Here is a 15,067-nt window from a genome sequence, read left to right as displayed (position 1 = left end):
AAGGGTGGCGGGGAGCCTGGGCACAGGGAGGTTGAGCTCCCAGGAAGGGAAAGTACATTATTACCCAATAATTACGGATTGCAGGTGCCAATTAGGTTGAAGAGAAAGCTTGAAACACTGAAATCCAAGGTATTGAGTAGCAAGCCCACGTGGAGATGGGAACAGAGGTTTACGACTGGGTGAGTTGGAGAAAAAAGCCCATAGATCTCAGACATCTTTCTCAGTTCTGCATATGTGAATGTATATTGAATCAAGTAGAACTCTTCATTTGCAACTTTAAGACAAAAAGAAAGCAAGGGGAAGGAAGTTGTTTTTTTTTTTTATTTGACAGACAGAGATCACAAGTAGGAAGAGAGGCAGGCAGAGAGAGAGAGAGAGAGGGAAGCAGGCTTCCTGCGGAGCAGGGAGCCCGATGCGGGGCTCGATCCCAGGACCCTGAGATCATTACCTGAGCCGAAGGCAGCAGCCCAAACCACTGAGCCACCCAGGCGCCCCTGTTTTGTTTTTTGAAGCACCATCAGAAAGAGGGAAGAGTTCATTAAACTCTCTAATTTCAAATTATATTTAACTTGATGTCAAATTCTACTAAAATTATTAAATTCCACAATACAGCTGACGGGATAAGCAAAGACATATCAATGTTATGTACTGCTTGAAGTGTACCTGTGGAATAAAAAAAAAATGCTCACCTCTCTATTTGCAAAATGTATATTTAGACAAACATACAGTTATCTCTTCTGTTTGCAGAGTCAATAAATCTCTAGTTTAATACTTTATTTTTTTTAAAGATTTTATTTACTTATTTGACAGAGAGAGATCACAAGTAGGCAGAGAGGCAGGCAGAGAGAGAGGAAGGGAAGCAGGGTCCCTGCTGAGCAGAGAGCCCGATGCGGGACTCGATCCCAGGATCCTGAGATCATGACCTGAGCGGAAGGCAGTGGCTTAACCCACTGAGCCACCCAGGCGCCCTCTAGTTTAATACTTTAATTGCAAATAGTAATATTAGCCATCAAATAGTCATTGAGCACTCACCATGAGCGTGAGGATGGCGACACTGTGGTCCCAGAGGGGAGGAAGGGCCAGAAGATGGTGACACACTTCACAAGGAGGCCAGAGCCTCACACAGGAATGTTCAGTGGCCACTGGCCTTTGGTGGAGGGGGACATCTGGGCACTTCTGTTATTTACGGCAACTCGCCTACATTTCAGTCGCACACCTACAGTTTACAGAGTGCTTTCCAAAAGGTATCACATTGCATCCTCGTTGCTCTCCTGCTAGGTAGAGATCATCGTGCTTATTTATCGTGTAAACATCTGAGGCTTCGAGGTGATGAAGGGTCTCCAGTCACACAGGGAGTCAGTAGCAGAACTGGGAGTGGAACCCCATGTCCGGAGTCCGGGACCCAAGCGCGCGTCTGCCTCCCTTCGGAGAAGGGGAGCACTTGCCCTGCTGTGGCTGCAGCGGGCCTGCTGGATTTTGTTCCTTCTCTGGCATTACCACCCGCTGGGGAGGAGTCCCAGCTCCTCCAGGGGAAGAGGCTCTGCAATTAGACTAAATATAGTCTGCGTGAGGCTGCATCTCGTTTGGACTAATTATCCCGTCACCCATCAGAAGAACAAAGAGTGAGGAATTTTCAGGCCTCATCATTTCCATTCCTCTCCCTAGCTAGAGCTTCCATGGGATCAGCCCGGAGACAAATGTTAACAGAAAAGACATGCGGGGGTGGGGGGGGGTACTGAGGAAGGTCCGAGCTTCCCACACCCGCACAATGACTGCATTTAGAACTGGAAGAAAGCTGGCCCGGGGAGAGAGCCCTCCGTCCGGGAGACTTCTGGACCAGAGACCGTGGACAGAGCAGCCGGCCGGGCAGTTGCGTGATACGGCGACAGCCCGTGTCACAAAGTCCTCCTTGTTCTTCCCTCTGGCAAACACTCCCTGAGCACAGGTGCGAGCCACGTGGGGAGTTTATGAAAGAAGGCGCTGTAAGGAAAGCAGAAGAAACCCGCCCCGGATCCCTAAGCGTCGAATGCAAAACCAAAGTTAGAAAAATTCAAGAGGAGAAAGATAACCTTGGTCAAGACATGCGCTTGTACCAGTAAGTTTGGGGGCTGAGTTTCCTTACTGAAGGCTCATATGTCAGGGGCAAGTTTAAGCAAGGAAATGGGGTCTCAAGGAAGCCTTTACTAAGCTCTCGTTTAAATTAAGGGAGAGCCATAGAATACCTGGCATGGGACAGTAACAAAATTTTTGTTTGTTTGTTTGTTTGTTTGTTTGTTTAAAAGCTTCTATTTAGGGGCACCTGGATGGCTCAGTCGGTTAAGTGTCTACCTTTGGCTCAGGTTGTGATCCCAGGGTCCTGGGATTGAGCCCCGCATCAGGCTCCCTGCTGGGTGGGGAGTCTGCTTCTCCCTCTCCCACTCCCCCCGCTTGTGTTCCCGCTCTTGCTGTGTCTCTCTTAGTCGAATAAATAAATAAAATATTTTTTTAAAAAAGACTTTATTAATCTAATTGAGAGAGCAAGAGAGAGAGCAGAGGGAGGGGGAGGGGGAGAAGCAGGCTCCCTACGCGGGACTCGATCCCAGGTTCCTGGGATAATGATCTAAGTGGAAGGTAGATGCTTATCCGACTGAGCCACCCAGGTGCCCCAGTAATTTTTAAAGTGAAGCACGATGCTTAATAGAACACAAAATTCTGTTCAGCACAAGCATTATAAATAGTTCTCATCAATTTGTTACTGGCTGTCATGGCTGACTTTATGTTAGAGGCCTAACGTCTGCAGGTGGGCTCCGATCAACTGTTTCAATTAGCAATAATAGCGCCTCGGATAAACCTCATTGGCTACGATACTGCCACTGCGCAAAGCTCGATCAACTGTTTCATCAAAGAATCTGTAAACCCATCTGTGGAAAAAACGGAGGGCATGTTTCAGATCCCACGTTTGCATATTTTAAAACCAAATCTCGTTTTTTAGAAAAGGAACATGGCTTGTTCAGCCTGTGGGACATGAAATACAAAGTTCAAAGGGTTCACAGCCTGGTCTGAATCATCATCTAACACAGATGAGTGGGACATGACTCACATATCCTGTGTCGGGCACTCCTGCGCCGCTACTCAGGCTTCATCAATAAGGTACCGATAATCCACTACGATAAGGTGAGCGGAAATGGTAAGTAGTCTTGCATTTCAAGTGCACAACCTAGCTTCCCTTCCGGTCTGTATGTGGCTTCAGCACAGGATTCTGCTGCAGAACCCCACTCTGAGACAGGAGCTCCCCAGAAGCTAGAGGAGAGGGAAGGAAGCTAGAGCCCTATGCAAAGCTTCCAGAAAACACTACAGAAGGCAAAGGAGGAAGCTGAGGTGAGGATCCAGGACTCTTATTGCTAAGAAGGTTAAGACTGGCCGTTTCCATTCTTTCTGGGCTTGGTAGCTCCACCCCCCTCCTCCGTCTCTCTCTCTCTCTCTCTCTTTCTCTCTGTCTCACTCTAACTGTCCTGAGCTCGTGCTCTCTCTCCCTCCTTCCCCCCTCCCTCTCCTTCTGGCTTCATGTTATTTTGCCTCACTAGTCCTCATTCTCTGCATTGTCCAAAATTTGTATTGCTTTGCTGCACAGATGCGAGAAAACCATTAGATCAAAAGCCAGCCACTCTGGAAGTCTGGGCTGCCCTAAATAGACCGAATTGGATTAATTACGCCCAGACAAGCTTTTCAAACACTTTTTAAAAAGAAAGAAAACCAAATGGACTGAAAACTTGGGTTCAGCGGCCTTGAGATAATTTGGTTCATTTGCATATCGTGGTAGGGTTTTCAAAGGGTAGAATAGATAAGGCCTTTTCCAGGAACTTTTTTTTTTCTTTTTGTAAGTAGGCTGCGCACACGGCATGGAGCCCAATGTGGGGCTTGAACTCATGACCCTGAGATCAAGACCTGAACTGAGATCAAGAGTCAGACAGTTAACCAACGGAGTCACCCAGGTGCCCTCGGAACTTTTTGTAAAAAGAGAGTCAGTCAAATGCAGTTCTAGTGCTGAGTACGCTGAAGACAGACTTCCAGGTCCATTCTCTCTGCCCCCGAGAGGAATAAGCTTCTGGTTCAAGAAACCGTAAGAGCCTCCTGTAACATGGTAAGTGTCATGAGCCTAGAACTGAAGGGCTCGTTTTTCTAAGACTCATATGGGTAGAATGTGTTTCTCTCCCTTTGTGATCCAAAGTAACCAATTGTGGAATAAGCAGGTCCCCTCTAGACTGTGGTTTCTCAGCCTCGGTGTACTGAAATGTGGGGCCAGGTGAGTCTGTGCCGGACGGCTGTCCTGTGCCTTGCTGTGTGTGCAGCCGCCTCCCTGACCTCCACCCATTACAGGCCAGGAGCACCCCCCTCCCACCAGGTTATGACAGAAATGTCAAAAAATGCCTACAGACTTTGCCAAATGTCCCCTGGGCAGCAAAACTGACCCCTGTTGAGAACTACTTCTTTAGAGAAGATGGAATGTTCTGTTCCAAAATATACATATAAGATATCAAGTTTTTTGGGGGCACCTGGATGGCTCAGTCGGTTAAGTGTCTACCTTTGGCTCAGGTCATGATCCCAGGCTCCTGGGATGGAGCCCCACATCGGGTTCTCTGCTCAGCAGGGAGCCTGCTTCCCAACCCTCCCCCCTTCCCCGCCGCCCCACCGTCTGCCTGCCTCTCTGCCTACTTGTGATCTCTCTGTCAAATAAGTAAATAAAACCTTGAAAAAAAAAAACAAAACCTTCATAGCTTGCAAGGCATGTCTCCAAGCTGTTATTTCTGCTAAATTATAAGCTCCCAAGGGCGGGAACTACATGCATCTTTCTTAGTTACTGCCATAGTCCTGGGATCCAGTATAGGGCTGGAGACGTGCTAGATGTTTAATAAACAGTTGTGGGATGAAGGCAGGATTTATTGAGCAAATACTACGTGACAAGCCCTATGCCATCCATGTTCCTATATTAACTCTAATCGTCACGATGACACTAATAGGATAGGCATTAAAGTAAAACTCTTCAATAAAGCAAAATCAGATATTGTGTAATTGTTACTTGCCTCCCCGTTCCTGTCCTTCCCCCGGGCTCTGCTCTCAACTGGATGAGCTAACGTTCTTACGGACCAGACTGGGGAGAGCCGCAGCTCCTTCTGGGGAAGTGGGCGGGCAGAGAGTGAGTCCCCGTGTCCTCGGCGTTCTTCCAGCTAGATTTCCCTGGTTCAAAAGACACTAGGGGTGCCACGGTGATGAGGAGAGTCCTGGAATTATTGCTCCTGTCCTGGGGACTCCAGCCAGTCTCAGGACTCATCTTTGTCCCCATCAATACTTAAACCAGGGTAAACAGTACTCAGGTGGCACCACACCACAGCTGAAACTGGGAAGGGCTTAGCTCACATCGCCAGAACACTGGGAATCTAAGTCATTTCATTCATTTCTCAAAATGGTGTGCTTGCATTTTACGAGATTGACCTCTTTTCAACCTACCCGTCACCTTATGGAGGGATTTTACCATATCATCTCTATGGTAGGAACGGGGACACACAGGCCCTAAGAGATCCCATGCCTCTTTTCACATCACAAGGCTGCTTTGTGGTAACCCAACATCCGAACCATGCAGGGTTGGGCTGACTCCTTACTCTGCCAGACAGTACAGAGCAGGACGCACAAACTCTCCGAGTGCTGAGCTGGTGAGACCCATTCCTGCATTCCATGCGTTAGGATTCCCTGCATGGTGCACGGTGGTGGGTCACAGTCTCTATTGTGTGGGCTGGGGAGGGGCAGATGAACAAGACCTGGCTTGGGGCCAATAGCCTCTAAGCGACTCAAAGCCAGGGTGCAGCCAGCACACAGGATGAGCAGCGGGCAGGACCAGACCGGCCTGGTAGGAACAGGCAGAGGCAAACATGCAGCATCTCCCGAGGACCCGTAGGGTGTGAGGCAGCACCCGGACGGGGAGCTTGCTCACCTCTGCTGCTGTGGCCCCGGCTGGATGGTGGCCTGCTGGAGTCTTTGGTGGGGAAGAGAGCGAGCTGGGAACAGGAGGAAGCTCATGTTCTTTACACGTACCCTTCTTCATCTGTAAGCATTCTCTTGTTCTTTACTAAGAGTTACAGTGCAGGCAGCTGCTCGGTCACCCGATGTGCGTCCGGGAGTCGGGGAGTCGGGCAGACAGGACAGACCGGGGGTCCAGCTGGGCAGAGACATCGAGCACACAACCGATTCTAGCACAGACGGCGGAAGCCAGCATGCTCTCATTTAGAGAGGAGCCACGGGACGCATGACCGCATCTTCCTGGTCTGGGGATCCCACGGCAGGGAGGCAGACAGACCTGCTTTGGGAGATGGAGAAAAAAAAGGAAATAGACCCCCAACACAGACCCTGCAGGTGGTCCCAGAGGTGAGCCGCGGAGGGGCGGGGGGTGCTTTCAGGAAAGGAGAGCAGGGTGTGAGGAGCCCGGGAGGCAGGGGGGGCGCTGCCCTGGACGGAGCCCGCTGCCTCTCCCCGCCCCCAGGGGCAGGGCTGCTGTGTAACAGGTGCGCTGGCCCTCCCCTCCCACGGTGCTCTCTTCCTTCTGCGGGGAAAGCCAGGTACGAGCACTTAGGACATCCCTCTCCTTTGTCGGTGAACCCATGTCATATGTTACTATGAAGATGATTTCCTATTATTTCATTAATCCAATCCCGTCCACACAGGGGAAAAACTCAAAAAGCCAGATCTTCCAATCTCATTTATTTTTTGATGCGTGGGAAGTTACTAGTATATATTTTTTAAACATGTATTGAGACTTTTTTTTTTTAACTAGGCTCTAAACTTTGTTGCAGATCCTAGGGACATATGACACAGGAAGATTCCTGCTCTCTCTGGCATTGGTAATGTGCTAGGGAAGGAAGGTGGGGAAGAAAGCTGTGTGTAAACAGTGTAATTCCAGATAGCGATCCTCCTATCCTGAACTTCACAGTTTCCGGAATTACTACACTTACTGTTCTAGATAATATCCCGATGCTCATTACGCGTGATAGTTTACTGCCCCTCCATGAACTGGAGAAAGCATGAACCCGAAATGCAGGTAAAAAGCTTCTTTTCAGCAGAGCCACTTAGCTCTGATGCTGTTATGCTTCCAGTGGGCTCGTTTGGGTCATCTCCTTTCTCCCCGACACTGTCAAGTCACATCTGCCGTCAGTGAGTTGGCTACGGCATTGATTTGCCGCAATGGTTGAGGAGGTGAGAAGCAACGGGGAAGAGCTTTCTGGGTAGGCAGGACTTTGCAAAGGCGAATAGTTTCACCTTCCGGCCGGTTGGAACAGGCTGAATAATGGGCCCCTGAGACGTCCACACCCTAATTCATGGAAGTGGTGTTGCTTTATGCGGCAGACAGAAGGGCAACTGTTTGCAGGTGTGATGAAGGTCAAGATCTTGAGTTGGGGAAATGCTCCTGGGCCATCTGGGGGGGCCCAGTGTAATCCCAAGAGTCCTTAGGAAAGGGAGGCAGAAGACGATGCAATGATGAAAGCAGAGCAGAAGAGGCAGTGTGTTGAGGGCTAAGGAATGAGGAGAGCTTCTAAGAGCTGGTGAGGCAATGCATTCTCTCCCAGAGCCTCCAGCAGGAAACAGCTCTGCAGACCTTGATTTTAGTCCTGTAAAACTCACTGGACATCTAACCCCTTGAACTATTAAAAAAAAATAATTTTGGGGACGCCTGGGTAGCTCAGTCGGTTAAGCTGATGCCTTCGGCTCGGGTCATGATCCCAGGGTCCTGGGATTGAGTCTTGCATCGGGCTCCTTGCTCGGCAGGGAGCCTCTTCTCTCTGCGCCTCTGCCTGCCACTCTGCCCGCTTGTGTGCTCTCTTTCTGACAAACAAATAAATAATAAAATAACCAAAAAATAATTTCGTGTTGTTTTAAGCCACTAAGTTTTTATAATTTGTAACAGCAACAACAGGAAATCAGTGCATGTGTGATTTTCATCCAGACCCCGCAGCAGGAAAATGGATGAATCCTTCTCCTTCTGGTTCCATCTTTTCCATCTGGTTGCAGAGCAGGACTCAGTTTGGGAAGCCAGAAAGAATGATAGAGTTGTCTAGGGAAGGAAGGTCACGCAAGAGCAGGCATCTGATCTCCTTTTTCTCTAGCTACCATGGCCTCTTGCTTCTTTTATAGTCTTACATCAGGAAACATAAAAAGGAGCCCTCCATGCCTTTCTTTGTGCTCCCAGCTGAGAGGGGCTGCATCGATCTGGGAAGACCAGACTGATCAGGAAAGATCAATCAGAACTAGTCCTGATATTGATTCCCTAGCAGCCCATTGAGGAGTCGATAAGGAATACATGAGCGAAGGAATACTGAAGGAATTCAATTAGTCACCAAGCATTTATTGAGCACCTCCGATTTGCCGAGAACTGCATCGATACCAGAGGGCCAGAGATAGTGAAGCATCGTCCCTGACCTTGAGCAAAGGCAGATGTGCACACAATGAATTATAAAACAATACATCAGATTCCAAAATAGAACGTGCCATAGGAACACAAGGCACTGGCGGTCATTTCGACAGCGATTAGCGGTAGCTCCGTTCAGGAAATACCATCTGATCTGGGCTTTTTTTTTTTTTTTTTTTTTAATTTTTATTTATTTGACAGAGAGATCACAAGTAGGCAGAGGAGAGTCAGGCAGAGAGAGAGGAGGGGAAGCAGGCTCCCTGACAAGCAGAGAGCCCAATGTGGGACTTGATCCCAGGACCCTGGGATCATGACCTGAGACGAAGGCTGAGGCTTTAACCCACTGAGCCACCCAGGTGCCCCCTGATCTGGGCTTTTTGAAGGACGTACAGGAATTTCACAGAGAAGAAGAAATCCCTGTTCCAGGCCGAGGAGGAGAAACCCACAAATGGATGGTTTAGTAGCCTGTAGTCACATCACGCCTCTCTCTTCTTTACCATCCGGGCCCCACGTGGTGCTCCATTAACAAGAGGACAGTAAGTTCCATGGAGAAAGAGTGTGAGTAGGAGTCCTGCGCTAAGGACCCTGGAGACCGGAAACTGGCAATGTGTGGGAAGACGTTTCCTTCCAAATGCAGAATTACTGACCTTGTAGCAGCTGCCCCTCAAGTCTTCTCTTCTTCTTTGGCTGTTCTAAATCCGCTGTCACATCTCGATCCTTATCCATATGCAAACCACGGGTGGTGGAACATTTCTCCCTTTTTACCTACGTGGAGACCACTACATAATTGTTCTGAAATGTGTTTCTGAAACTATGAGCACAGGACATTGTAGAAAAAAAGGAGGGGGGCAACTTGGTCCCCTCCCTCTTTGGGAGCTTTGTACAATCGCTCAATGAATTTTGCTTTACTCTATGACTCAATAAACTTTGCTTTGCTGTCCGGCACTTTGTTCTTTGAAGAAGAGGCAGGCCTGACCAAGAACCGTGGGCACTAAAGGAAAAGAAACCCTCTAACAATTCCTCTAACAATTCCTCCTCAAAGCCACAAGTCAACCCTAAGGCAAAACTTCCAGATCAGCCCCAGGCAAGACAGTGAAGCTGACCGCTTTCAGCTTTTCTTTCCCTCACCCCATCCAGTCCCTCCCCTTTCCAATTCTTCTCCACCGGGAGTTGACCATTCTCTGGAAACCCTTTCTTAAGACTCTCCCAATGGCCCCAAACCTGCTCCATCCCCCTGCTGTGTCCTTGACCAGGAGCCCTTGGGTTGTGTTCTCTGTCACGACCTCTACAAAAAGCCCATTTCCCTCTCTGTCCCTCAGTAGAATGTGTGTGTCTTCCTCTTTGCAGTGACCTTGGCCATGCAGCCTTCCTATTTGCTTCTCAGAGGAGAGGAGGGAGGGCGTGGCGAAGCCCCTTCCTGCCCATTTTTTTTTCCCAAAGATTTTATTTATTTATTTGTCAGAGACAGAGGGAGAGAGAGAGAGTGAGCACAGGCCGACAGAGAGGCAGGCAGAGAGAGAGAGGTGGAAGCAGGCTCCCTGCTGAGCAGAGAGCCCAATGCGGGGCTCCATCCTATGACCCTGGGATCAAGATCTGAGCCAAAGGCAGAGGCTTTAACCCACTGAGCCACCCAGGTGCTCCCCATCCCTGCCTTTAAGCCTGGGGTCCCGAAGCTCCTGCCACCTTCTCCTCCACCAAACTCGACACTAGGTATCAGTTCCTTTGCTTTCCCAAACCTAGACCCCATTGATGAACGGAGACCTGTGCTGTGGGCAGGGAGGCTGCAAGCCCTCCGAAGGGTGGGCGGTGTGGGCAGAAAAGCTGCAAGCCCTCCGAAGGGGACAGGCTCCTAAGGGGATAGACGCGCGGTGCACGGGGAGGTGGCATTTCCAGGGCCGGTGGAGGGCAGGGCCAACGCTGCACTGTCATCCGTGGAGCGGCACTGTGGGCAGGCACCTCACAGAGTTTTGGATCTCATCAGACCTGCTCCTGGGCCAGAAACGCAGGTGGCAAAAATAAAAAATGAAGGACAACCCCCCCACCACTACCAAAAAGAGAGAAACTGGGGGGTGTTGGGAGGAAAAATGCAAACCAAGCAACAATCCTTAGCTGGAGAGAAGGCACTGCTGGTGACCAGAGGAGAGGGGGGTGGGAAACTGGGTGAAGCCTGTGATTACGGAGCGCACCTGTGCACCTGTCGTGAAGAGCCCCAGGTGATGTACGGAAGTGTTGAATCACTGTATTGTAAACCTGAAACTAATGCTATGCTGTGTTAACTGGAATTTAAATAAAAACTTTTTAAAAAAAAGGAATTGGGGGCGCCTGGGTGGCTCAGTGGGTTGGGCCGCTGCCTTCGGCTCAGGTCATGATCTCAGGGTCCTGGGATCGAGTCCCACATCAGGCTCTCTGCTCAGCAGGGGGCCTGCTTCCCTTCCTCTCTCTGTGATCTCTTCCCTTCCTCTCTCCTACTGTGATCTCTCTCTGGCAAATAAATAAATAAAATCTTTAAAAAAAAAAAAAAAAAGGAATTGGGGCGCCTGGGTGGCTCAGTGGGTTAAAGCCTCTGCCTTTGGCTCAGGTCATGATCCTAGGGTCCTGGGATCGAGCCCCGCATCGGGCTCTCTGTTCAGTGGGGAGCCTGCTTCCCCCTCTCTCTGTCTGCCTCTCTGCCTACTTGTGATCTTTCTCTCTGTCAAATAAATAAATAAAATCTTAAAAAAAAATAAAATTAAAAAATTAAAAAAAAGGAATTTGGTCAATGTTCATCTTGCATGTACCATTTCAGCTTTCCTGGCTTTTGTCAGGAAACTTACCAGTTAGACTCCCAAAGTCAGCAAGCTCACTTGTCCAAGTTAGGTCCCTGTCCTCCCACCAACGCTGAGAGACAGGGGCTCTGTTTTTAGGGCTGTACTGGAACGAACAGAACATTTTTTTGGCAGCCTTGAGTTTTCTCAGCAGGCCCTTCAGGTGGGGCCTTCCGTCATCCCAAGGATGCGGACTTGAGCTGCTGGCAACTGTGTCGGTGTTCGTTCAAGTCTTTCTACACCAGGCGCCTGGGTGGCTCAGTTGGTTAAGCGTCTGCCTTCGGCTCAGGTTATAATCCCAGGGTCCTAGGATCAAATCCCTTGGTGGGCTCCCTGCTCAGAGGGGAATTTATTTCTCCCTCTCTTTCTGCCCTGCCCCCCATGCTCTCTCTCTCAAAGAAATCTTAAAATCTTAAAAAAAAAAAAAAAAAAAAAAAAAAAAAGCCTTTCTAGGCCAAGGTTGAGGCCTGGTTGAGAAGAGGCTCTGAGAAGCCTGGCTGGAGTTTGGTCGAGGAGGGAATGGTGGTCACCACTCAGATGGCTGGCCTTGTCCCTGATGACTTTCCAGAACACATCCCTGTCTTTGAGACACCTTGCTATTTTGTTGCTCTTGGGACCCCAAAGATACATCTCAATAAATCTTCCTAGTCTCCCAATAAATGTTACTTTCTCTCTCTTTTTTTTTTAGAAGATTTTATTTATTTATTTGACAGACAGAGATCACAAGTAGGCAGAGAGGCAGGCAGAGAGATAAGAAGGGAAGTGGGCTCCCTGCTGAGCAGAGAGCCCGATGTGGGGTTTGATCCCAGGACCCTGGGATCATCACCTGAGCCGAAGGCAGAGGCTTTAACCCTCTGAGCCACCCAGGCACCCCACGTGTTCCTTTCTCTAAAGCTACTTGGCTGGAGCCCGGGGTCAGCAGGAAGCAATCCCTAACCAAGACAGATCACCTTACCTGTGTCTACGCAGTCCGTACACGTCTCATTTTTAAAGGTTAGATGGCTGGTCCTTCTTGTTAATGCGTCGCAGCTTGTTTCACAATGACTGAAGTCATTTTCAGGTTTGTTTTGTTTTGTTTTAACACTCTTGCTAGAGCTACAGACAACACATGTAAGAGGTACTTTCTCCTCCTCCTGTAAGGTCAACAGACTTCAGAGCTCCTTCCTGCTGGAGCACGGGGCATCTCTTCTCCACAGCCCCATCTCAACAGATTTCATTTTTATGGATTCTGGTTTGTGGAATAGTACCTTGTTTCACTGATATCTGTAAATGGCTAGTGAGGTTCTGTGAGAATTAAATGAGATACTATGCAAAGAGTACAGAGCACAGAGCCCGGCATATAGGAAGCTATCAGTATTACTATTGATGGCTACTGAGTAAAAAAAATAATAATAATAATTAATATTGACCTTATATATTTGTACTTTCTTTCTTTTTCTCTTTCTTTCTTTTGATTATTTATTTCAGAGGGAGAAAGAGCTCCCCTCTGCACGAGTGGTGGGCAGGGGCTGAGGAAGAGGGAGAGTGGAAGCAGACTCCCTCTGAGCACAGAGCCCAACCTCCTGGGGCTTGATCCCACCACCCCCAAGAACCTCACCTGAGCTGAAACCAAGAGTCAGATGCCCCACTGACTTGAGCCACCCAGGCACCCCTGTTTGTGTTTTTTTCTTTTCTTTTTTTTTTTTTTTTAAGATTTTATTTATTTATTTGACCGAGATCACAAGTTGACAGAGAGGCAGGCAGAGAGAGAGAGAGGAGGAAGCAGGCTCCTTGAGGAGCAGAGAGCCCGATGTGGGGCTCGATCCCAGGACCCTGGGTTCATGACCTAAGCCAAAGGCAGAGGTCCAACCCACTGAGCCACCCAGGTATCCAACCCAGAGGTCCAACCCACTGAGCCACACCAGCCCCTTGTGTTTTTTTTCTTAGATAGTTTTGTTGAAGATTGTTTCTTTCCTTTTTTTTTTTTTTAAAGATTTTATTTATTTGACAGAGAGAGGGAGAAAGAGAGAAAGCAAGAACACAGGGGAGGGACGGGGCAGAGGGAGAAGCAGGCTCCTCTTGCTGATCAGGGAGCCTGACCTGGGGCTCGATCCCAGAACCCTGGGATCACAACCTGAGCCAAAGGCAGAGGCTTAACCAACTGAGCCACCCAGGCAGCCCGGTTGTTTCTTTTTATCTACACAGTAGCACCTTCTCAGTGTGTGTGCTGCCTCCTGGCTCAGCCCTCAGGGCTCCTTCTCTTTTCTCCAATCACCAGTTAGCGATTTCATGCCGTCTTGTGTCCTTACTACTATCCGCAGGGAGTACACTCGTGTCTCCAGCCCGGACCTCTCCGCTGTTCTCCGAGCACGTCTAACCGCCCACGCAGCATCCCCGCTCGGATCTGGCATCTCACACCCAACAGCCTCCCCACTTGGGCTGCTCCTCCCGGGGGCCCCTTCCGTCTCAGCCAAGGCAACGCTCCTTCCAGCTGCTTCCGTCAAAGCCTCCTGAATCTTCCTTTGACTCATGTTTTCCCTCTCACTCTTTACAGCCCTGGCCTCCAAATCCTTTGGGCGCTATCTTCAAAATGCATCCAGAATCCAGTCACTTGTCACCACCCTGCCCAAGACACCACCACCTGTCACCTGGGTCTTTCACCTGCAAAAACCAGTCTTCCTACTTGCTGGCTCGTGTACCCTCAGCATTTCCGTTCTGACCTTGGCCTTCCTCCTGCTCCTGTCGCATATCTGGGGATGGTCCTGCCTTCATCGGGGAGGTGCAGTGGAAGAAAAGGACACCTCTCATTTAAAAAAATTTTAAAAGATTTTTATTGGGGCGCCTGCATGGCTCAGTGGGTTAAAGCCTCTGCCTTCAGCTCAGGTCATGATCTCAGGGTCCTGGGATCGAGCCCCCCATCGTGCTCTCTGCTCAGCACAGAGCCTGCTTCCCCCCCCCCCCTCTCTGCCTGCCTCTCTGCCTACTTGTGACCTCTGTCTGTCAAATAAATAAATAAACATCTTAAAAAAAAAGATGTTTATTTATTTATTTGACACACAGAGAGAGACAGTGAGAGAGGGAACACAAGCAGGGGCAGAGGGAGAGGGAGAAGCAGGCTTCCAACTGAGCAGGGAGCCCAATGCGGGGCTCAGGGCTCCTTCTTGACCTGAGCCGAAGGCAGACGCTTAACGACTGAGCCACCCAGGCGCCCCGAGAACACCTCTTATTTAGAGCGAGCGACCATTTGCGGAAGCTTCCTGGCGGTTCCCTTCACGTGCCCACCCCTAAACCAGTCACCGCCAAGAGGGACAGATCCCCGGACTGACCTAGACTGCCTGGGAACACCCCTGAGTGGTGCGGGGGACCGAGTTATCGTTTCTGACGAGTGGACCTCTGAGCAGCAGGGAGGCTGTTTGTTGAGGAGGAAATGAGGCGCGGATGCTGGGTGAGCACCCAAGCAGAGCCTACCACGGCGTGGGAGGCGAGAGAGTCAATGGCAGAGCCCACTTCCTTTTCTGAGCTGCTGAGAGTGGGTGGCCCCAGATCCACAGGGCTTGGCCAAATACCGAAGAAGGGACAGGGATGTGGCAGGGGACTTGGGTGTGTTTCTGCCAACAGGAGTTTCCAACGTTTCTGCGGGTGGGGTGGGGTGGGGGGCTTTATTTCAGGTTAATGGACGGAGGCATTTAACAGTGTTAGTATCTTCAGGCTATGTAACAGAGGCCCACAAACTGGGGCTTAGAACAATAAAAATTTGTCCTCTCTGAGTTCTAGAGCCCCGGAGTCAGAAATCAAGGTGTGGGCAGGGCCACGCTCTCCCAAGGCGCTAGGCGGAAGTGGATTCCATGCCCTT

This window comes from Mustela nivalis (genome assembly GCF_964662115.1).
Source record: "Mustela nivalis genome assembly, chromosome: 8".
Lineage (NCBI taxonomy): Eukaryota > Metazoa > Chordata > Mammalia > Carnivora > Mustelidae > Mustela > Mustela nivalis.
The sequence above is the reverse complement of the archived record's forward strand: the minus strand, read 5'-3'. Positions refer to the sequence as shown.